General features: G+C 42.9%; 1 protein-coding gene across 8 annotated transcripts in view; it reads right to left on the reverse strand.

Annotated features, from left to right (window-relative positions):
- The window catches only part of CLYBL (citramalyl-CoA lyase), a 269,270-nt gene that overhangs the window by 165,545 nt on the left and 78,811 nt on the right, over positions 1 to 24,914 (reverse strand). The window lies entirely within an intron of this gene.

The following is a 24,914-nucleotide window of genomic DNA, read 5'->3' on the forward strand; positions in this document are numbered from 1 at the left end:
TCAACGGTTTGTAGGATCGAGCCCCGCATCGGATTCCGCACTAACAGTATGGAGCCTGCTTGGAATTCTCTCTCTTCCTCTCTCTGTCCCTCCCCTGCTCATGCTCACTCTCTGTCTTTCTCAAAATAAATAAACGTTAAAAAAAAGAAAAAAATTTATTTAAAAGATGGCATAAATAATATTAGAAATAAAAAAAAACAAAACCTAAACCTACAGGTGCAGAAAAGAATAAGAGAATGCTAGAAGCAACTCTGTGGCAGTAAATTCGAAAACAGACAATGAGTAATTTCCTAGATAAATATAAGCACCAAAAGGGACTCAATAAGAACTAGGAAAACCTGAAAAAATCATATTAAATAAAATTAAATAAATTAAATAAAATTAATAAATAAAAATAAATAAAAATAAATAAAATTAAATAAAAATTCATATTAAACATACTGAATTAATAGTCAAGATACATATAAAAGTTGTACAGATAATTTCTAGCAAGTTTTAAGAAGCCTTTAAGAAACAGAAAATTCATATCTTATTTTTAAGGTTTTAAGTTATTTATTTTTAGAGACAGAGAGAGAGAGAGAGAGCAAGCAGGGGAGGGACAAGCAGGCTCTGCACTGTCAGCACAGAGACTGACATAAGGCTTGAACTCACAAACTGTGAGATCATGACCTCAGCTAAAGCTAAGAGTTGGGTGCTCAACCGACTAAGCCACCCAGGCATCCCCAGAAAACTCTTATCTTATACAAACTATTTCACAGACTAGAATAAGGGAAAGCTCATCAATAATTCCTCCCAACATATTTGAAGAGAGTATAAAAACCAAAGAAGGTGAATACAAGAAAATTACAGACCAGTCTCAAATCATAAAGGCAAAATTCCTGAATTTTAGCAAACCAAATCAAGAAAATTAAAAAATTGTTTCATACCAGTAATGCAACAATGACTTAACATTAACAAGTATATTAGTATAGCTCACTTCATTTAGAAAAGAAAAATACTCTGAACATCTCAAAAGATGTAGGAAAATCATTTATCAAATTCAATAATGTAAAGAGTTTTGTGCATGAAAAGATACTATAAACAGTTAAAAGGCAACCCACAGAATGGGAGAAAATATTTGCAAATCATATATCTAATAAGGGATTAATATCCAGAATATATATAGAACTCCTAAAATCCAACAATAAAAAACAACATAATTTTTTGAAAACTAATAAATGTTCATAAAGTTGGCTGGTTACTAAATCAAAATACTAAAATCAAAAGCAAAAACACGCCAGATCTCTACTTCCTTTCAAGAACCCACACTGAAGGGGAGAAGTATGAATCCACAGGACCAGATGTAATGGAAGAAACCACTTTTAAAAGATGTCAACAAGGGGCACGTGGGTAGCTCAGTTGGTTAAGCGTCCAACTTCAGGTCAGGTCATGATCTCACGGTTCATGGGTTCGAGCCCCATGTCGGGCTCAATGCTGACAGCTCAGAGCCTGGAGCCTGCTTCGGATTCTGTGTCTCCCTCTCTCTGCTCCTCCCCTGCTCGCACTCTGTCTCTATCTCTCAAAAATAAATAAATGTTAAAAAAAAAAAAAAAAGATGTCAACAAATGTGGAAAACGGAAAGTGAGTCAGCAGATGAAAAGCTAACTACCAACTGCCCGAAGTACTGGGGCCAAAGAGGGGTGGGTGGCAGGCCAAAAAAATCAAGTGTCTTTCTATAACAGCCCTGGAAATGCTTAGGAACTGAGGTTTCTGGAACCTCTGGAGGCAGGGTTGTGAGCTTGAACAGACTGTAAATCTGTATAAGAGCACTAAGACCCTGCCCCTACTAACTTTCCCATCCTAATAAAGGAGAGGAAGGAACTCTCTCTGGAGAAACTGAACCAAAACAGCTTCCAACTTGTGGCTGTAAAACCCAGCAATGAGGAGTTAGTCAGTCATGGAGGTAAAAACTGGGACCAAGTGCAAGTCAGCATACGGAATGGTGAGGATTCCTCAGGGCCCTTCCTCCTTGGCTCCCACAATGCTGGCAGCCAGGTTACTCCTGTAAGTCAGAGGTTGGAAGATTCCTCTGTGAAAAACAGAGGCCTCACGGACACTGATGACAGGCAATCCCCTGGTGAAGGTGGCAGGTCCCCATCTGATAACTCTACATGAAGTCCATCCGTTAGCACCCACAAAGAACTCCCCATAAATTTTTAAGTTCCTCATTCTTAAATATGGACTAATACCCACAGATCACTAGACATTTGATGAGAAGTCACTAACATGAAAGATAAATACCAAAAACAAGCCGGCAGAGCACTCAATAGAGAAACTGAGTCTTGTATTACTTCATGAAAATGCAAATTTACATTAAAAAAAATCAAGCAGCATTCCCATACACTAGCAACAATCAAGCACAGATTTTGTAAAAAAAAGACATAAGTCTCGCCTTTGTGGCATTCAAATTTTAGTTGGATTGACAGACATGCAAAGAGATAAATCACAACACAACATGGTAAGCACTAAAACTGCACCATTTTATAGACCCAAATTTAGGAAGAGATTTTTTTGAGAAACATACTGAAATCAGGTTGGTATATACAAAATTTGAAGAGCTGTACAAACATCCAGGTTGAAAGAAGATTCTGAGACCATCATAAAGGAAGAGAATGTCATCATCAAGGGCAGTATCAGGATTTTAGGGTCCAATGAAGAACAACAAATCCTTTTAGAAAACCAGGAAGGAATGTTGGAAAACCAAAAAAACCTACAGAGATTAGCATCCTCAATATGGGGGAGAGGGTGGAGAGAGTTTAGAGAAGTGGGCACGATCTACAACACCAAGAATCCAAGTCAACTGAGGATTGGGGTGCCTGGGTGGCTCAGTCAATTAAGCATCTGGCTCTTGACTTTGGTTCAGGTTATGATCTTAGTTTGCTGATAGCACAGAGCCTGCTTGGGATCCTCTCTTTCTCCCTCTCTCTCTCTGCCCCTCCCCAGCTCATGGACTCTGTTTGTCTCTCAAATAAATAAACTTAAATAAAAAAAAAAAATGAGTATTAGGATTAAAAATGGGGTCTTGGCTGGGGCGCCTGGGTGGCTCAGTCAGTTGAGCATCCAACTTCAGCTCAGGTCATAATCTCATGGTTCTTGAGTTCAAGCCCCACATTGGTCTCTCTGCTATCAGCCTGGAACTCACCTGGATCCTCTGTCCCTCTCTCTCTCTCTCTCCTCCCTTCCCCTGCTCATGCTCTCTCTCAAAAATAAGTATTTTTTTAAATTATAAAAATAAAAAAAAATTTAATAAAAATGGGGCCTTGGATTCGGCAATTCTGAAAGCATTTAAAACCCCAGGGGACAGGTGCAGCGTTAGATGAGATACAGATGTTCTAATGGACTGAGAATTCAATGCCACTTAGTGGGGATATAGAGAAGGTGAGTACAGACAACTCCTCAGAGACATTAGGAATGAAGAGAAATTGAGAGACATGCCAATGGCTTAAAGAAGTGGACATGAAGCAAAGTCCATGTTTCACTTCATTTTTGACAGAAATGTGTATAGAATCTCTTCGTAGGCATTGGGGCAGGAAGTAAAAAAAAACAGGAGAGAGAAGGGCTAAACTGGTGTCCTAAGAGTCCCCAAGGAGAAGGAAGGAAGGCGGAGGCAGCGACACTGGAGAAGAAGAACAACTCCTCATTTGAGGAAGTTAGGGAGGCAGGAAGAAGGTTCCTTTCCAAGTGCAGCAGTCAGAGATGGAGCCAGGTGTGATATCTGAGTCAAGGCCTGTACTTCTGGAGACCAACAACTACTCTTTTTTCCTCAAACAACAGGATGTTTAAGTCAGAGGGATATTAGAGACTAACCATAGAGAAAGCTGACAAGTAAATAGGAGGATTTCATATATTCCCCGGTGGCAGGGACACTGGTTGGGAGCCACGGTGACAGTACTGACAAGAAAAGGCAGATCAAAAGGGTGGCAGCAGTGGCCAGGAGACACGGGCTGGAGGCAGGGAATTCAGAGGTCACTAAAATGCATGTGAAAGGACACAGTTCAGGAAGGGGCCGAGAGAAGGGGTGGGAAAAACTGCAAGTGTTTGGAAAAGCAACATCCTGAAAAATAAGCCCCCTTTACCTCTCTTCTACCCAGATTAAAAACTCACAAATTCCCTCATGTCCTACGCCAACTTCACAACTCTCAATGACAAAGACCGCTGACAAAAATGCTGTGCAGTATAAATAATAACAGCTTTATTATTCCCCCAGCTCCACTGGGGCAGAGAAAAGTAGCAGACGGTCCCTAGGAAGAACAAATGTTAGTGCTGCCCAGTCCAGAATGCACCCGGCCACATTGCTCTGGGCCTCTGGAGGGGAAGGAGAAACACTGTCCAATCTCCAGATTCTTTAAAAAACAAACAAAGAAAAACCCAAGCTCGCAATTTAAAGGTAGATCAGAGTGAAGTCAGCTACTGCAGTGCAGTAAGGGGACTCTCTCCCAGATCTTTCACATCACTTCCTTCAGACAGCTGCCAATCTACACTTCCTCCCCCTGCCCTTTTTTGAAGGTATTTTTATTTACTTATTTAGATTTTTTTGAGGTAAAACATCCATAGGGTAACACAAATCTTAACCATACACTTGATGTACACATTATACATGTATACTCTCAAGATCAAGATACAAAACATTTGGGGCACCTGGGTGGTGCAGTCGGTTGAGCATCCGACTCCTGATTTCAGCTCAGGTCATGATCTTGTGAGTTTGAGCCCCATGCTGGACTCTGTGCTGACAGTGCAGAGCCTGCTTGGGATTCTCTCTCTCCCTCCCTCTCTGCCCCTCCCCTGCTTGCTCTCGCTCTCTCTCTCTCTAAATAAATAAACTTTAAAAAAAGATACAGGACATTTCCAGCACCCAGAAGACACCCTCATGTACTCCCCAAAGCACCCTAACAGGAACAGCCACTAGCTTGACTCATGCCATCACAGATTATCTGATAAAGTGTAGTTTTTATTTCAAATAAACAGATTTACATAGTATGTACTCTTCTGTGTCTGACTTCCTTTACTCAGTATTATTGAATTATGAACTTTTTTTTTTAAGGTTTACTTATTTTTGAGAGAGAGAGAGAAAGAGAGAATGAGCAGGGGAGGGGCAGAAAGAAAGGGAGACACAGAATCTGAAGCAGGCTCCAGGCTCTGAGGGCAGGGCTTGAACCCATGAATAGTGAGATCATGACCTAGGCTGAAGTCTGACACTCAACTGACTGAGCCCCCCAGGCACCCCTGAACTTTTTTTTAAAATACTCTTTTTTTTTTGGGGGGGCGCCTGGGTGGCGCAGTCGGTTAAGCGTCCGACTTCAGCCAGGTCACGATCTCGCGGTCCGTGAGTTCGAGCCCCGCGTCGGGCTCTGGGCTGATGGCTCGGAGCCTGGAGCCTGTTTCCGATTCTGTGTCTCCCTCTCTCTCTGCCCCTCCTCCGTTCATGCTCTGTCTCTCTCTGTCCCAAAAATAAATAAAAACGTTGAAAAAAAAAATTAAAAAAAAATAATAAAATAAAATAAAATACTCTTTTTTTTTTAAGTTTTATTTATTTATTTGAGAGAGAAAGAGAGAGAGAGAGAGAGCATGCATGCGCATGAGCAGGAAAGGGGCAGAAAGAGAGGCAGAGAAAATCCCAAGCAGGCTCAATGCTGTCAGCTTGGAGCCTTATTCAGGGCTCAATCTCATGAATTGTGAGATCATGACTTGAGAGAAAACCAAGAGTCAGACGCTTAACTGACTGAGCCATGCAGGTGCCTCCAAATTATGAACTTTTTAATATAAAGTCTTTTAAATGTTTCAAAGGTCAATGACATTTTGTTATACAGCTAATAAATATTATGGTTGTCACATACAATGCACATCACAGGAGTGTGGTGAAAATTACCGATTGGAAAAGACAGAGGTGAAAGAGGATCTCTAGGAGTATTTTTTTTTTTAATTTTTTTTTCAACGTTTTTATTTATTTTCGGGACAGAGAGAGAGACAGAGCATGAACGGGGGAGGGGCAGAGAGAGAGGGAGACACAGAATCAGAAACAGGCTCCAGGCTCTGAGCCATCAGCCCAGAGCCCGACGCGGGGCTCGAACTCACGGACCGCGAGATCGTGACCCGGCTGAAGTCGGACGCTTAACCGACTGCGCCACCCAGGCGCCCCATGATCTCTAGGAGTATTAAGAAGCAAGAAGCGGGGTGCCTGAGTGGCTCAGTCGGTTGGGTGTCTGACTTCGGCTCAGGTCATGATCTCACGGTCTGGGAGTTCGAGCCCCATGTGGGGCTCTGTGCTGACAGCTCAGAGCCTGGAGCCTGTTTTGGATTCTGTGTTTCCCTCTCTCTCTGACCTTCCCCCATTCGTGCTCTGTCTCTCTCTGTCTCAAAAAATGAATAAACGTTAAAAAAAATTAAAAAAAAAAAAAAAAAAAGAAGCAAGAAGCTGGTGTGCCTGGGTGGCTGAGTCAGTTAAGCATCCGACTTCAGCTCAGGTCATGATCTCATAGTTTGTGGGTTCGAGCCCTGTGTCAGGCTCTGTGCTGACAGCTCAGAGCTTGGAGCCTGCTTCAGATTTTGTGTGTCTCTCTCTGCCCCTCTCCTGCTCACGCTGTCTCTCTCTGTCTCTCTCAGAAACAAACATTTAAAAAAAAAAAAATTTTTTTTTTTAAGAAACAAGGAGCTCTAGACCAGCAGGCCATGACCCCCACAGGCCTAGGCATCCACGTCTGCCAGTGGGGTCATCTCTACCCTATGAAAACAAGACCAAGTTCTGGCAAAGGTAGGTAGAAAGCTAATTTTATTTGTTAATTCAACAAATATTTACCTAGCACTTGTGATGTGTCAAACACTCAGCTGGGTATTAGGGAGTCATTAGAGAACAAGGCAGACAAGTTTCTGTCCTTTTGCACTTTATAGTGTAGTGGTGGTAGGAGCAGAGTAAGGCCATAAATAAACAAGATAATATTACAGTATTAAATGCTAAGCAGAAAGTGAATGGTGGGAGAAAGAGGGATGGGAACGGTGGGCTGTGTGAAAGGTACATTGGAAAGGGGCAGGGCAATGTCTTTGAGAAGGGATGGATGAATTGAGACCTGAAGGATGCAAAAAAGCTAGGCACCTGAAAGACTGCGGGAGGGCAGACATGGCAATGGACAGCCAAGTGCAAAGGCCCTAAGGCTGGAAAGAGCTCGGTATTTATGAGATACACTATAGAGGAGACCTGGATACCTGGATGGTAGTGAGAGGGAACACCAGAAGAGGCGACCAGAGGGGTTGGCAGGGAGGTCCCTGGAGAGCAGGGCAAAGGTTTGGATTTAATTTCAAGGGCAGTGGGCACTATTAGAGGGCTTTAAGGCAAGGGAGTCATCTGACTTACATTTTTAAAAGATCACTCTGGCCAGTGTGCAGATAACAGATCACAGTGGCTTCAGCACCTGGGTGGATGGATGGTGAAGACTGATACAGAGAAGGTAAAGAAGGTAGGAGAGAGAATCCAAAGTCAGGTACTTGACATCCAGGTGGAGTGACTGAGTAGCCAGTGATCTGGAGCCTTCAGCAAACAACAGATTCACCTGGGGAGCTTGTTAAAACACAGACTTTTGGGCCCTGCTTCCAGAATTTCCGATTCAGGAGTACAGGGATGGGGTCAAGAATTCACATTAAGAAAAAAAAAAAAAAAACTAAAAAGAAAAAGTTTATTTTGAAAGAGAGGGCAAACCAGAGAGAGAGAGAGAGAGAGAGCACGAGCGCACCGGGGAGGGGCAGAGAGAGAGAATCCCAGGCAGGCTCTGCACTGTCAGTGCAGACAGATGCAGGGCTCGAACTCGCAAATCATGAGATAACCTGAGCCAAAACCAAGAGTAGGACGTTTAACCAAATTAGCCACCCAGATGCCCTAAGAATTCCCATTTTTAACAAATTCCCAGGCAATACTGATTCTAGTATCTAGGGACTACACTTTGATAAGGGCTGTTAAAGGCAACTGGGCACAGAAGCCTGGAGAGGATCTATGCTGGCCAGGAATATACCACCTGTGTAAGTACACCACCTATTTAAACCTGTGGGAATGTTGGGATCTTTTAGGGATTAAAAACCGAGAAGGGCAGGGCCCTGTGTAGAAGTCAGGAAGAGGAGGATGATTGAGGAGAGACAGCCAGTGAGGTAAGAGGGAAATCAGATTGGTGCCCAGGAAGGTGTGGTAGGCAGAATGGTTCCCCAGAGATTCCCATGCTCTAATTCCTAGAATCCGTGAATGTTACTTTGCATGGCAAAAGTGACTTTGAAGGTGTAATTATGGTCATGGATTTGAGTTATCTCCATGGGTCCAACCTAATCACATGGCCCCTTAATAGCAGAGAACTTTCCCTGGCTAGAGACAGAAACAGCAGCAGCAAAGGACACAAGAAGATTCCCAGCCTGAGACAGATTCAGCACGAGGTTGCTAACTCTGAGAGGTGGGGATCCTGTGTGCCAGGACTGGAGAGAGGTCTCTAAAGGTTAAGGTGGCAAGGGGATAGGGACCTCGGGCCTAGAGCTGTGAGGATTTGGACTACCAGCAACCTTAATGAGCTTAGAAGTGGATCCTTCCCCAGAGACTCCAGTAAGGCTGATGCCTCGATTTTAGTCCAGTGAGCCCGGGGTCAGACTTCTGACCTACAGAACTGAGAGATAATAAATAGGTGTTAACTCTAAACAGCCAGTTTTGTGGGAACCTATTACCACAATGATAGGAAACTGATACAGAAGCCAAGAGAAGAAAGCGTTTAAAGGTCACCGAAGCCAAATTTGTCAAATGCTGACAAGAATCCAGTCATCTGAGGACAAAGGTGTCTGCTGGGTTTGGCAGCAAGTGCAATCTTGGTGGCATGGAGCAAGGAGAAAGTGGTATTGAAGTGGGCTCAAGAGAAAATGGAGGGTGAGGGGCTGGAAACAGAACAGTTGAAGAGTTTACAGTTTGTAAAACTTTTGAAGAGCTTTTCTGTGGAGAGTAGTAATGGAACCACCTGTAGCAGGAGTAAGATGTGGGACAAAGGGAGGCATGTTTGTTTTTAGGTGGGAAATTTTAGGACACAGAGAAGCTGAAGAAAGGATTCGGTAGTCACAGCAAGACCGATGCAAAGAGACGGGATATTCTCAAAGGAGTCAGGCCCTTGAGGGGGCAAAGAGTGTAAGGACCCAGGGAACCGGCAGAAGGGGGTGGAATCCCAGGCCGTTCGCCTCTGCACAACGTGGCAGCAGATGTTGGATTCGGTGACGGGAAAGTGAAGGACACAACCTTGTTTTCTCAGACACTGGGCAGTTTGACCCCAAAGTCTTTCTGTGGCTAAATTTCTCAGGAGCAGGGGTGCCTGGCTGGCTCAGTCGGTTGGGCACACGACTCTTGATGTCAGGGCCTTGAGTTCAGGCCCTGCCTTGGGCGCACAGCTTACTTAAAAAAAGTAATAGTGAATTCCCCAGGAAGGAAAAGGAGAAGACGGTGGAAATAACCCATTGCTGCCAGGCATGACCCTTCCAGCAACAGGCAGCTTCTGGGGACTTGACCTCAACAGTTTGCTCCAGACACGTGCTCTGGTGCTTCTGCCCTTCCCCTAATCCTGAGCCCCACTGCCAATCCTCAATTCCTGCCTGTCCCATTCCCTTCACTTTCCCCACCTGCCTTACTACACACCCTCATCATGTACTCATGTGGTCTAGGTGCCCCAGCACGCTCCACATGTCATTGTCACGTGCTCCACCACGCTCTGGCCTCCTGGCCATGTGCCCCGTCACGTTCCATACATCCCCACCCCTTGCTGCCTCTCACATGGCCCGACCCTTCCATGTGCCCCATCACATTGGGTGCATCCCATCACCTGCCCCAATGCCAGTCTTTACCGCCTGCACAGCCCACTGGAGCACCTTCCCCATGTGTCCCATCACACCCTCTCATGTTCACCTATGTTCTGCATGCCCCTGCCACGTGCCCAATCACACCCTATGTGTGCCCCTCATGTGCCCCATCACACTCTGTCCCCTTCACGTGCCTCATCACACTCTGAGCATGCCCACCACGCACTCCATCATCTCTCCCAGCACTTCCCCTCCACGTGCCTCTGCTGCATTTCCTTTTTATCAAAAGAAGTCACACATAAGCCTACCAAATAAACTCCCACCTCTTGTCAGGACTTTAGGAGAGGGGTAGGCAATCTCTAGGAGTTAACAATTTACAAGGGGTTATGATCTTATAAAGAAAGAAAAATCAAGCTAAGAAGGTGAGAAGAAACGTGGTAAGACAGAAAACAAACTTTTCAACTATAGCTTTTTAGGAAGAGAAACAGGAATGAAAGGGCAGGAAACTTTCCCGCATACCTGTTCTTGCTAGGAATTTTTTTTTTTCCATGCTATTTCAGGAAGAAAGAAGGAAAGAAGGAAAAGAAACACAAACTGAAAAGGAGCACATGTATTTCCCATTGGCCAGGAAATAGAGGTCGGTTCTCAAGCCAATGAGAAACACAGAAGGCTAAGGATGATATTGTCATCTGTATTCATCTGCCAGGGCTGCCCTAACAAGGTACCATAAACTTAGTGGCTGAAACAACAAAATGTTGTTCTGGAGTTCTGGAGGCCAGAAATCTGAAACTGAGGCAGGGTAAACCAACATGCTGACTACTATCCTTTACTCCTTATATATAAAGACAGCGTTCTAGGGGAACCAGGAAGATTCAGTGTGTAGAGTATGTGACTCTTGACTTCAGGGTCCTGAGTTCAAACCCCACGTTGGGTGTAGAGCATTTAAAAAAAAAAAAAAAAAGACAGGGTTCTACCCACCTATTCAGATAATAGGCAATAAATTAATGCCAAGTGAATGAATGAATGTACATGAATGGGGAATAAACAAACTTGGTGGTAGTTGAGAACTTCTCCATAGTAAAGTAGAGCTATTGTCCAAAGCACCCAGGTTTCTAGGAGCTTCCTTAAATCTAGGGTGAATTTAACCTGTACAGAGAATGCAGGCTTCAGAGTCCAAATGAATGTGTTTGGCAACGGAAAACACATGCATTAATGATTTGTGTGTGTCCAATTCTTTTTTTTTTATTTTTTAAAGTTTTTTTTTTTTCAACGTTTATTTATTTTTGGGACAGAGAGAGACAGAGCATGAACGGGAGAGGGTCAGAGAGAGAGGGAGACTCAGAATTGGAAACAGGCTCCAGGCTCTGAGCCATCAGCCCAGAGCCCGATGCGGGGCTTGAACTCACGGACCGCGAGATCGTGACCCGGCTGAAGTCGGACGCTCAACCGACTGCGCCACCCAGGCGCCCCAATGTGTGTGTCCAATTCTAACGAAACAATTCCGAAATGATTTTCAAATGTAAGTGAAAAGATGAGATTTTAGTAGCTAGCCTGGGAAAAACACAATTTGGGCAACTATGCATATTATCAGGCTTTATCAACTCCCTAATATAAGGTCAACTGTTACTTCAACAGCAACATGATAAACTGCCAGTAGAGACAGAATGTTTTTTATTTTTTTATTTTTTTTTTATTTTTATTTTTTTCAACGTTTATTTATTTTTGGGACAGAGAGAGACAGAGCATGAATGGGGGAGGGGCAGAGAGAGAGGGAGACACAGAATCGGAAACAGGCTCCAGGCTCTGAGCCATCAGCCCAGAGCCTGACGCGGGGCTCGAACTCACGGACCGCGAGATCGTGACCTGGCTGAAGTCGGACGCTTAACCGACTGCGCCACCCAGGCGCCCCGACAGAATGTTTTTTAATAACCAGTGTTTAAATATTTAAAGGTCTTATTATAAAACATATCACTGTAGGGGTACCTGGGTGGCTGTCAGTTAAGCATCCGACTTCGGCTCAGGTCATGATCTCACAGTTTGTGGGTTTGAGCCCTGCATCGGGCTCCTCATTGGTAGTGGGATTCTCACTCTTTCCTCTCTCTGCCCCTCCCCTGCTCGTGCTTTCTCTCTCAAAATAAATTAAAAAATAAATAAATAAATAAAATATAACACTGTAAATGAGTATCCAAAATCATTACTCCAAAAATCAAGGCAACACCTCTCTTTAAAAATCATGTCATGCTTGCACTTTAAAGTACTCAAATTCGAATTCCACTATGTGCACTTGGAAGAAAAAAATCTAAAGAGGAACAGAAACACTTTAAACAGTATGCTTGGCTCCGCCTGCCACTTAACTCCCTAAGAAGAAAGATGTAAATCAGTCTATAAAAGTCTCTCAGGTCTTCTGAGCCTCTCATCCTGTGTGGGGAGCTAGTGCGAAGCCTGTATTTAAAACCAGATTTCAAAATATGCATTTTCCTGGAGTCTCTGACTCTAAATGTAGCCACCTTCTCTTTCTCACACTTAGATGAAGGAATGGAGATCTATCTTCTCCAGTGCTGGAGGGGAAAATAAGTCCGTGATCAATTTAGTGATGTGTTGGTATAACATCATAAGAGATTTGAACTTGACTATATGAGACTGTCCCTTCGTTAACTGTCTTTATGCTGAATGCCCAAGAAAAATCAGTTCCTCCACATCACCCTCCACACAATGAAATTCCATTGATAGGTAAGTTTTTGTCTCAGAAAAACATGGCACAGATAATCCAAAATTACAGAATCCAAAAATTCTGTCATAACTCAACCCCCACAACCTCATAATCACTGCAGCCATTCAATGAGGGGCCTCTCAAGATGCAGACCAGGCAACAGACCTGGAGGATGGTACACTGAATTTACACAAAGTTCCGAAATGGTTTTTACATTTTTGCTTTTCTGGGTATAATTTGTCAGGGACACATTGTGAATTTTCCAGAGAAGGAGAGAAAAGATCTGAATGCCATCAACAGCATAAAGATGTCTTACTTACTTAGTGATGGCTTGAGTATTGACATAAGTAATGTCCACAGGTGCTTTTATCCTTTACAGCCACTGCTTTCACTGGAAGTTACTGATAATTATGAACACAGGAGTATTTCTACATACATAACCTTTGGTTTTATTTCACATAGCTTTATGCATGCTACACATTATCATAAATGCACAAGTGTTTTATGCCTGTTGACGGAAAAGCAGGAAAGTTCCCAACCAGTGGGATGCCAAATTCTCCATTCTACTCTAAACCCAGAAGATGAGTTATTATTATTTTTTTTTAAATAGGGTCTTTTTTTTTTTTTTTAATTTTTTTTCAACGTTTATTTATTTTTGGGACAGAGAGAGACAGAGCATGAACGGGGGAGGGGCAGAGAGAGAGGGAGACACAGAATCGGAAACAGGTTCCAGGCTCCGAGCCATCAGCCCAGAGCCTGATGCGGGGCTCGAACTCACGGACCGCGAGATCGTGACCTGGCTGAAGTCGGACGCTTAACCGACTGCGCCACCCAGGTGCCCCAGAAGATGAGTTATTGAGGAAGAAACAAATGCTTCACATAAGAGAGTATGTGTGTGTATATATATGTGTGTGTGTGTGTGTGTGTACACACACACACACACACACATATATACGTATGTGTGCATATATATACGCATATATATGTGTGTATGTATATACATGTGTATACACACACACACACACACACACACACTCAAGAGAGATATCTTTGTGAACGTATCTCCTTTATGGAGAAAAGAACCCATGAAACAAATGCCATCCAAAAAGATCCACACAGTAAATAAAAAACAAGAGGTGAGGGGAAGAAATGAAAGAGCACCTGACTGTATATGTATACCAAGAGGCCATGGTCAATTAAAGAGAACGCCCCATGGAGACGGTGCCCTGAGAAGTGAAGGATGAGGGTACAAACAGAAACTGGGTGCTACAGCAACCCACAAAAATAAGACAATAAATTTAGAACTCGTGACATTTTTATGATAGTGCAGGTCCAGTGAAATTTTCAACTAAATTACCTGAGATAGCTTCTTAACAGAAAGTGTCCTTTTCTTTTGAAAAGATAGTATATTCACAAGGTTCCAGAAAGGTACCAGAGAGTTCAATGGTGAAAAGTATTCCTCTCAGCCACCCTCTATCTCTGGCCTCACTTCACCTCTAAGAAGACAACCCACAATATCAGCAACTTGGGTAACCTAGCAAAGTCTTTACACATAAACTCAAACGCTCTAGAGGCATCTCCACGTGCCCAAAGTAAACAAGATGGAGCCACAAGGGGCTATTTTCCAGGAGCATCTTACAATCTTTTCCCCTCACCCCTTCTTTAAGGTAGGAAGCCTTAAGGCTTTCAGAATTCTGTTTTGTTTCTGTGGGGTTTTTTAATTAATTAATTTATTTTTTAATGTTTATTTTTGAGAGAGGGAGAGAGAGCATGAAAGTGGGGGAAGGGCAGAGAGAGAGGGAGACAGGGAACCTAAAGCAGACTCTGTGCTGTCAGCACAAAGCCCGACATGGGGTTTGAACCCACGAACCATGAGATTATGACCTGAGTTGAAGTTGGACACCAACCGACTGAGCCACCCAGGTGCCTCTCAGAATACTGTTTTATCCTGAACTTGCAGGGAATTCTGCATGAGGCTTTGTTTTTTAATGATGAACCAATTTTTTTTAAAGCCCAAAATAAGTAAATTAAGATAAATAAGATTAAAAAGACAGATGTGATGAAAACAGTATCTACTAAATAGATTACCAATAAACAGCTATTGGATGAATGTGAAATAGGCTCTAAGATCTGACATACCTGGGTTCAGACACTGGCTGCCACTTACAGGAATATGATGGAGTCTTGCTTTACTCCTTTGTTAAAATGGGGATAAACACACATCGTCGCGTAGCTGCTGTTATGTTGTTGGAATTTAATGACACCATATGTGTGATGTGGTCAGGGTCCCTGATATGCATTAGATGCTGTGTAACTGGCAGCTGTGTAACTTTACAGCCATGAGCTGTTCCCTATTTGCAACCTCCTAAACACTTTTGGTTACAGGGATCATTTGGTCCCCGTGAGGGCACCCAAAACTGTCACAGAAACATCTCTAAGCTTGCACCATGCTGGGGTGAAGTGACAATCGACATGGGCTTTACATCTTACATCATCCTCTGCAACATCATTGAAGCAATGTCAGCCTCCTCTGTACTGAGCGGGAAAAAGTCACACTCCAAAACTGACCTAGACAAAGGAACCTTGACAATCAGGGAGGGGTAAAAAATCCAACTTTTCCATAATGAATAATAAATCATTTGTTTTAAAGTTTTTCGTGCTGTGCTCAGAAACCAGAGCACCTACTGACAGTGCCCCACAAACACTGAAGAGAAAAAGCATTAAAATGTTGATTCATGAGGACTTATGTTTATCACTGTAACAAATATACATTTGGATTCACTGAAGCCTTTGGTCCAAAGGGCAGCCCATTCCATCCACAAAACGCAAAATGCAGTGACCAGCAGTGTCTTCCAGCACTGCAGCATGGAAAGGAACAGACAGGCTTCGGCACTGCTCAGCAGCTGTGTAAGTAGTCGTCTGCAGGTAGACTTTGCAGCATTAGGACTGTCACAGCATCGAACCACGAAGGAGTCACAACACTGGGCTTTACCACACCCACACCATCTCAGACCCACCCTGACTCTCCTACATCAGGGGTCCCCTGAACCCAACAAGGAGTGTTTACAAGTAGCCATTTAGCACCTTCCTCGAGGTAGTTTTACACCATTGTTGTTGCTTTCCCTCCTGTGAAGGAGAAGAAACGAGAATGTTGAAAAACATTTTCTGTCTTTCTTTTCACTTTAAAATAGGAAAATGTAACCACATTAGGCTTTTTTTTTAATGGCAATGTTTAAAATCTCTTCCATATCAATGAAGAAGAGGGAAAAAAAAATCTTACTCCCCAAAATGACTCTTTCATAGAACATCAGGGTTAGTTTCTGAGTGGCACGTTTTAAAAACATTTAATCAGTGATCTGAATATATGTCAACACCTTCTGGCGGTGTGCTATAAAATGTGAACCTTGTCAACAGCAACAGAAAAAGGTGACACACTTGGGACACAGAGCTTTTAAGCTGACACACAGTAATAATATAATTTTAAAATTTATCATCTGTTTAGCTGCAAGCAACAACAATTAATCTTTTTGACAATTCATACAATGCTTTAAATAACACCTGGGAAGAAAAACAAGGCATTCTCATTTTTACTTTCATCCTCTTGCATGGCTTCATAGCTACAAATGTGTATAAAGCCCCACACAATAAATTTTGTGATTAGGATTAAAATGTTAGCAAAAAAATATTTCTCTTGTCACCTCATGCCCCCCTTGCCTCCGTTAATAAAATTACTTAACACAAGAACTGTGAGAGCGAGTCCCAAAGGAAGTGTGGGCCTCCGAGGGTTCATTTCTGTCACATCAAATGACATTTTATTCCCAAATCATTTAACCTACGACTTTGCATGACTACTTATAGCTTCAACAGAATTCTGGTGGGGGCCCAGAAATGACACTAATCCCTCTGGCAGAAACTCCATGAAGGCATGACAATCCTGGGTGCTCTGATAACAACAATTTAAAAATACATAGCCAAGCAAATTGCCTTCAAAATGCTCAGAAGCACGTGGCTGTCTATATGCCGTATGGACTGGTACTTCGGTGCCCTGTGAGGCTTCATGAGATTTAGTGTTAGATGGCGTCAACATCTTTAATTAATCTATTTCCTACTACACATGAAGTCAAATGCATGTTACCAAATACACTTGCTGACCCACTGCCCTGCTGACCTCAAGGTTTAAAAGCCTGTGGGGTAAAGGAAAGGTAACCTCAGCACAGACCAGGATGCAGGTGACAGTGAGTTATAAACTTATGAGGAAACAACATGTGAAGGTTGTTGCAAACAGCCCCACTGTCCGCATACCTCGTTACAGCCAGACTTCCAAGACTCTGGTTGTACCCGCTGTCCAGAGAAGGAAGCCAGAGTACCGCATCTGCAACTCTGGAGTTCTTCCAAGCTATGCCCAGATCCCATGTGCTTTCTATTCTCACACACCCTAAACAGAAATTAGGACTTAAAAGAAGAGGGTGGCTCCAAGAGCTTGGCCAAACAGGGCAAGGCGTTAAGAGTGCGATGGCCCAAGGTCTGGGGAGAGTCCTGGCAGCAGAAATCCATAAAAAAAATATGAGCTCTCCTATAGAACATAGAGAAGACAGGGTCAGAAAAAGACCTAGGTTATGGGACACAGGAATGGACATTTGTGCAAAAAATAGAGACTGAGTATGCGTGGCTCTTTGTCTATAGGGATTTTCTTCTTGTCTTTCTTTTCATCCTAGTCTTTTTCCTTCTCTGCCAGATCTAGCCTAGCAGGAAGTGATTAAATCAAGCTTTACCACATGCCCGTGTGTCTTGTAATAACAGGACCTGAACAGTAGATTTTAATTCCACTAGTTTTTCCTAATGAATGATGTCTATTACATGGTCTTGGTCTCAGACGTCTACATGCCCCCAGATTTTGTCCAGATGTTGATTAGAAAAGAACTGCAAATCTTTTTCAGAAAAGACGCAGAGAAGAGCACACCATTCTACATAGTATGTCAGACCTTCTCTAAAGGGACCATTAGGGACCATTACTCTAAATTTTTATTTTTAGCCTCTAGGCAAAACTTCATAAAGGCTTCCTTTCTCCTTTGTTAATTATTGGTGAACTGATCCCTCAAAGGCAGGGACCCCAATGACATACCCTTCATGTCCAAGCTCTAATGAGCTGCCTGTGTAGCATCTAAAACTGCAGCAGTAACTTTTAAATATGGATACTTTATTTTGAAAGTTAGAATTCTAGAATGAATTCTAGATCTCTGAGGGGACTTGGGGAATACTCACTATGGGGACCAGGACCTGAGACTGATGACTTCGGGATTTTGCTGACATCTGTGCCCCTCATCTCCTGACTTCCTGTCCAGGTTCCTCTCAGTGCCTCCATAATGCTCTGCCATCCTCCTGAACCTAAAAAGTGTAAAATTTACTTTCCCACCGAGTTCTTTTCCCCAACTACCAAAGGGGGAAAAATCCCCCATACTTAACTGATATATAAATTTCCTTTTATTTTTTTATTTTTTATTTTTTTTAAATTTTTTTTTTTTTTAAATTTTTTTTTCAACGTTTTTATTTATTTTTGGGACAGAGAGAGACAGAGCATGAACGGGGGAGGGGCAGAGAGTGAGGGAGACACAGAATCGGAAACAGGCTCCAGGCTCTGAGCCATCAGCCCAGAGCCCGACGCGGGGCTCGAACTCACGGACCGCGAGATCGTGACCTGGCTGAAGTCGGACGCTTAACCGACTGCGCCACCCAGGCGCCCCTATAAATTTCCTTTTAGTTATACCTAGTATTGATATTGAAGTCTCAAGGCCTGAAACAGAACTCTCCAGCTAGTGGGAAGGGCACTGACGGCTACAGCACATACGCAAGAGAACAACTCTTAAAACGTGTTTAATTACAGGGAGCCCCTCACAGCATGGAGCCAGAGCACAGGGATCTCAGAAAGCAATTTTCCATTTAGACTGTGCTCCTCAGCTAATTAAAAAACCAAACAGGCTAGCAATCTGGACAAGGAGACAATGAACACCCCACACGTTACAACACAGGTAAAGGTATGTGTGAGCCTAAATGGAAATGAAAGCTGCAGGAACCCAAATGTGAAAAGTAGCCATTTATAGCAGTGGCCCTGACGGATGGGTAAGTGCCTGGCTGGCGAATGACACGCTGCCCTCTCACTTCGTGGCTGAAACATGGAAACACTCTGGCCATCTGTTGTATCTGCAGAGATCCCAACTCAGAGCGGGAAGAAAAATGCCTGCTTTGGTTGCAGCTATAATGCACACGCTTCCAGCTGATGTGTGTTCTTGATGCTGCCAGCATTTCAGGTTTGAGCCCTCAATGACTGATCTTTTCTCCCTGACTGCTCTACCGGACATCCCAGGTTCTTACAGGAATCTGTTTGTTTAGGGGGTTCAAGACCTATAATGGACAGAGAATGCAGAGTAGTCACTGACTTTCAAATGAGTTCAATTCTACTGTGAGTATGGAAATGCTCACGGATGAAGGAAGGAGGTTCCAGCGATTTGGTGCAGGTTTGCGCCAACCATAAATCCTGCTTAACTTCCTTCCATTTACAGTTTATTGCATTAACATTTCTTTTGTGCTGGCTGCTGCTGGGAAGCTATTGTAAATTTGGGCAATTACGACTTTTGTTCCATCTGTCCCTCCCCTCCTCGGTACTGTAACATCAAAGGTGGCCAATTCAGCAGAGGCCGATCTGTCTCTTAAATCCAATCTGAAATAGATGTTATTAGAAATCACAGGCTCTGAGTGAAAGGTAGCAGAATAAATCATAAAGATACTGCTCCAGCCTTCTGAGAAAGTCTTAAAATAAGCTTTCTTAAACCTCCTGCACAATGCTCCTAAGTCAAAGCCTAGATAGGCATTTTAGGGCCTCCTTGTCCAAATCCCCTGAAAGTAGGTATGTGAACCATGTCAAACAGGGGGTGTGCCCCCAAATGCTGGGGTTTCCACCAGCCCTGCCTCTGCCTGGGTTTTAGTGGTGCTTAAAATAATCTCTCTTAAAGTATCTGCATAAACCAGAATGGGTCCTAACTGCTGCTGTGGTGATGAGGCAGCTTGGAGAAGTCCCAAGATCTGGGTAAAGGCCCTGTTGCAGATAAGGAAGGTCAGCAACCAGCTGGAAAGCTTGATGGACAATACGGAGCTGCTTCTATTCCTAACAAGCTGTCACTTGTTACGGGAAAAGAGGGAGAGAGACAGAGCAAGTATGGCTTAGGCGTGTTGGGGATTTCATAAGCAATAGGACATTGCATTGGTCAGCTCCATTCTCAACAACTTTTTGAGAATATACTATGTGCTGTGGTGGGTGCTGGGCTGGAGAGGGGAAGGGGTTCAAAGATGAAAAAGGACAACCGTTGGTCTCAAGAAACTTAATACCTAGTAGGCCTAATGATAACAGACTATAAGTGGCTTCATAATTAGTTTCATAGGCACGAAACGCTGTGTTATCCCAGTTCTTTGTAATGTGAAACACACAGCTATCCTATGACCCAGCAATTCCACTCGCAGGTATGCTCAAAAGAAATGAAAACGCATATCCACAATGTATGCTAATGTTCATAGCATTATTCACAATACCCAAAAACCAGAAACAACCCAAATGTCCATGATGGATGAATGGATAAATAAAATGTGGTATACTCCTGCAATAGGTCATTATTTGGTCACAAATAGGAATGAAACACTGATCCATGCAACAACAGGGATAAACCCTGAAAACATGCTAAGTGAAAGAAGCCAGACACAAAAGGGCACAATTATACAACTGCATTTATATGAAATGTCTAGAGCAGACAAATCTATAGGTTCAGAGAGTAGACTGGGGTTGTCAAGGGAAGGGAGGAGGGGAACGTGAGTAGCAACTGCTAATGAGTGTAGGTTTTTTTTTTTTTTTTTTCTGGTGTAAGGAAAATGTTCTGGAATTAGACAGTAGTGATCATTGCACAACTTTATGAATAGACCAAAGACTGTGAATCGTACACTTTAAGAAGGTGAAGGTTAGGGGCACCTGGGTGGCGCAGTCGGTTAAGCGGCCGACTTCAGCCAGGTCACGATCTCGCGGTCTGTGAGTTCGAGCCCCGCATCGGGCTCTGGGCTGATGGCTCAGAGCCTGGAGCCTGTTTCCGATTCTGTGTCTCCCTCTCTCTCTGCTCCTCCCCCGTTCATGCTCTGTCTCTCTCTGTCCCAAAAATGAATAAACGTTGAAAAAAAAAAAATTAAAAAAAAAAAAAAAAAAAAAAAAGAAGGTGAAGGTTAAAGTATTTGAATGTAATGATCTCTCAATAAAACTATTTAAGGGGCGCCTGGGTGGCGCAGTCGGTTAAGCGTCCGACTTCAGCCAGGTCACGACCTCGCGGTCCGTGAGTTCGAGCCCCGCGTCGGGCTCTGGGCTGATGGCTCAGAGCCTGGAGCCTGTTTCCGATTCTGTGTCTCCCTCTCTCTCTGCCCCTCCCCCGTTCATGCTCTGTCTCTCTCTGTCCCAAAAATAAATAAACGTTGAAAAAAAAAAATAAATAAAACTATTTAAAACTGCCATGGGAGCATAGGGTTGGGAGCAACTGTGACTCAGGAACAGGGCTGTCATCTATGGTACCCCTACTTGTATTACATGCTGAGGATTCTAAGCACTTTTTAAAAAAACGTTTCTTTATTTATTTTGGCGGGGAGGGACAAAGAGAGAGAATGCCAAGCAGGCTCTGCGCTGTTAGTGCAGAGCCTGAAGTGGGGCTCGATCCCCTGAACCACAAGATTATGACCTGAGCTAAAATCAAGATCTGGACGTTTAACTGACTGAGCCACCCAGGAGCCCCTCTAAGCACTTTCTTAAAATGAGAGAATGAATGAAGAAATCAAATCATGGGATTCATTGCTCACTTTAATACCTCCTGGCCGTGAAGGAAAGACACCAAGTTCCCACTTTCTGACTACTTTGATACAGTCCATACAAACAGTATTCTGAAAACTTAGGGGCTTAAAGCTCTTTGCCGTGTGGGTTTCAGGTTTTGAAGATTTTAGAAACACCTGTTGTGTTGCCGCCAACCCCCAGAGCCCTCTCTCACCATCACCTGAAGTGCCTGTATTTATTTATCCTTCAAACAATTTGGGAGCAGTGACTAAACCTTTTATCTCCATATCCCTAAGAACCAGCAGCACCCAGAAAGGACTTAACAGGTGGCTGTGGAAGGAAAGGAGGGAGGGAGGAAGAGAGGGAGCTGGGGAGGGAGAGAGGGAAGGAGGAAGTTCGTCACTATTTGCTTATAACGAGCTTATAGCCTAATTCTTCAAGCTTGCTTGCTTGCTTTCTTTCTTCCTTTACTTTTCTGTACACCCAACGTGCTTGAGCTCACAACCCCAAGATCAAGAGTCACATGCTCTACCGACTAAGCCAGACAGGCACCCTCTTTAACCTTTCCTATTTCTTCAATTTTCTTATCAGAAGGTGTTATTACACTAAAAAAATTTTGGTACTCTAGTGCCACTTTTATAGGTCAAAACTGGTCAAGCAGTAGCAATTTCCAATGGTTCAATCTAATACACAGTCACAAGAAAGAATATCATTTTGATCCTATTTCATTATACAAGATGCATTTATTTTTTAAATATTTTATATTTAATTTTTTTTAACGTTTATTTATTTTTGAGAGAGAAAGAGAGAGACAGAGCATGAGCGGCAGAGGGGCACAGAGAGAGGGAGACACAGAATCGGAAGCAGGCACCAAGCTGTCAGCACAGAGCCCAATGCGGGACTTGAACTCATGAACTGTGAGATCATAACCTGAGCCGAAGTCGGACACTCAACCGACTGAGCTGCCCAGGCGCCCCTAAATATTTTATATTTTTAAGTAATTTCTATACCCAACGTGGGGCTTGAACTTGCAACCCTGATATCAAGAGTCACGTGCTGCACTGACTGAGCCAGTCAAGAGACCCACAAGGTGCATTTTTTAAATTTTTTTTTTCAACGTTTATTTATTTTTGGGACAAAGAGAGACAGAGCATGAACGGGCGAGGGGCAGAGAGAGAGGGAGACACAGAATTGGAAACAGGCTCCAGGCTCTGAGCCATCAGCCCAGAGCCCGACGTGGGGCTCGAACTCACGGACCGCGAGATCGTGACCTGGCTGAAGTCGGACGCTTAACCGACTGCGCCACCCAGGCGCCCCTACAAGGTGCATTTTAAACTTGGGGCTCTGACCACATCTTCAGGGACCACCAACTTGGGAGGCAAGGGGGAGGGTTTCTGATAGGCAACAAAGTCCTCCCAAAAAAATACATCAGAGTTTCTATATAAGGGTTGGTTTGAACTGAAGACCCAAAGACATGTGTGTAAAAATTAGTTTGTACTGGGCTGGGCTGCCGCCTTGCTGTCTTGGATGGAAGAGGAGGTAGTTCTAGATCTTGGGGTCATGAGTTGGAGCCCCACGTTGCGCGTAGAGATTATATATGTACGTATGTACATACATACGTACATACATAAATAGAAATTTGTATGGCTTATTCTCAGCTCCAGATCAACTTAGATATTAAGAAAATGGTCCTTTGGCCAAAGAATCAAGTAATGCCTCAAGGTTTTACTTCCAGTTCATTCAAAAACCAAACTGCTCACAAATTTTCATGCTATCGACCATCAGGACATCAAGGAGAGGCAGCTCAGAGAAGTGGCTACCATGTTGGAAATTCTGCATGGGACAGCGATAATGGGTTAGAAACTCAAAGCAGTAATCCAAGAGTTAGTCAGGAAAAACACTAACTCCAGAGAGTACTTATTAACCCAAGATTTTCTGCATAGTGTCTACACCACCCTGCTGCCTCTAACCAAACAGGACACTGTAGGTCTCAGTATGACAGAAAGCTTTTGTTGAAGTGGGAGGCTGACAGGGTTTTTTGTTTATTTGTTTGTTATTCAAATAACTTTCCCCCTGAGGAAAGTCAAAGGGAAATGTCAGAAGCATGTGATTAATGATTTTTAAAATAGATGGATCCTCCCTGTTGAATTGAAAAGTATGTATTGAAAAGGAACCCACCCTACTAAATATTAAATTTTCATATGTAGGTTTGATATTAATTCTTTCAAGGGAGTTGTGCTTTTGAGTCAGATAAACGACAGAAGGGTCTAAGTATCAACATCCTCTTGAGAGGCAGCTGTTCAGTAACATTCTTAAATCATAATGATGAATAGAATTGCAACATTGATGATGTGACCAACTGGTGATGGGGAGTCTTCCCCAAGCTGTGTGCAGTGTTAATGTGCTTCCTAAAATAGTGTTAAAATTAAAAAAAAAAAGAAAAAAGAAAAAAAAAAGTACATGCTGTTGGGGATAAGGGTAAGGTGGTGATGATGGCGGGGGGCGGGGGGTGGGGTGTAAGGGAAGATTCCAGAAAGAGAAACCTACACCAAAATATACATTTTTTTCTTTCTTTCTTTCTTTCTTTTTAAGATTCCTTTTAATCGGCTCTTAAAGCAAAGACAGAAGCTGAAAACATTCCATGTAAATAAACAGCAAAGAACTCCAAATGCTTAGCAGACCAGAACACCGGAAAGAGCTTGCTTGGTACTGCCAGGCATGACCGGCTTTAGTGGATTTAACAATAAAAAAGAAGATGGCGCCAAATGACCAAACTACATGAGACTTTCCCTTCCAGCAAGAAAAGTGGATAAAACTTTGCACTGGGTGTAGGGGGAGGGTCTAGAGAGATAAAATGCTACTTAACACAACAATGTGAATAGCATTTAGGCCACATGCAAATTTCATCCACAGAGCTTACAAATGCAATTTACTGCTTAGAGGATGTAACCTATTTGAGTCTAGAGAGCTAATTAATAAAACAGTCTAAAAAAGAACGCAGAGTTAATTGCCATCCATCCACTGGTCTATTTCAACTCTGTTCTTTATACGTTGTGCTAAACAAAATTCCAAATATTGTTATAGCAATTATGATTTAGTAATCTCAAGAAAAGGGAAGTTAGGTTTTGATCAAATTGAAGACTCTTTTAAAAACACTTGAAAAGTTGAATCTGCTTTTCTCCTCAGAGCTTGTTCTGTGATGGATAAAAAATGTCAACAACTATGAAGATTTCAAGTCAGGTCACACCTAGAAAGTAAGAATAAATAAATGCGACTATTCAGTAAACAATGCTAGATCTTTTTTGCCATTACTAAGGTTGAAATAATTGAATACAATCTTCAAAAACCATACTCTCATTTACAGATAAAGTTGGGCACATGGGATGTAAAACATACTCCTTCCTTGCTGTGAGTCATGGAATTAAAGATAGTAGTGATTTTTATCTCCAATTTTCCTCTTGACTTTTTCTTCCCTTAAGCCTACCTGCACTAAATAATTTTTGTTTTTCACTGATAACA

The sequence above is a fragment of the Puma concolor genome, chromosome A1, assembly GCF_028749965.1.
Source record: "Puma concolor isolate L17-30 chromosome A1, mPumCon1.1.hap2, whole genome shotgun sequence".
NCBI classification, from domain to species: domain Eukaryota; kingdom Metazoa; phylum Chordata; class Mammalia; order Carnivora; family Felidae; genus Puma; species Puma concolor.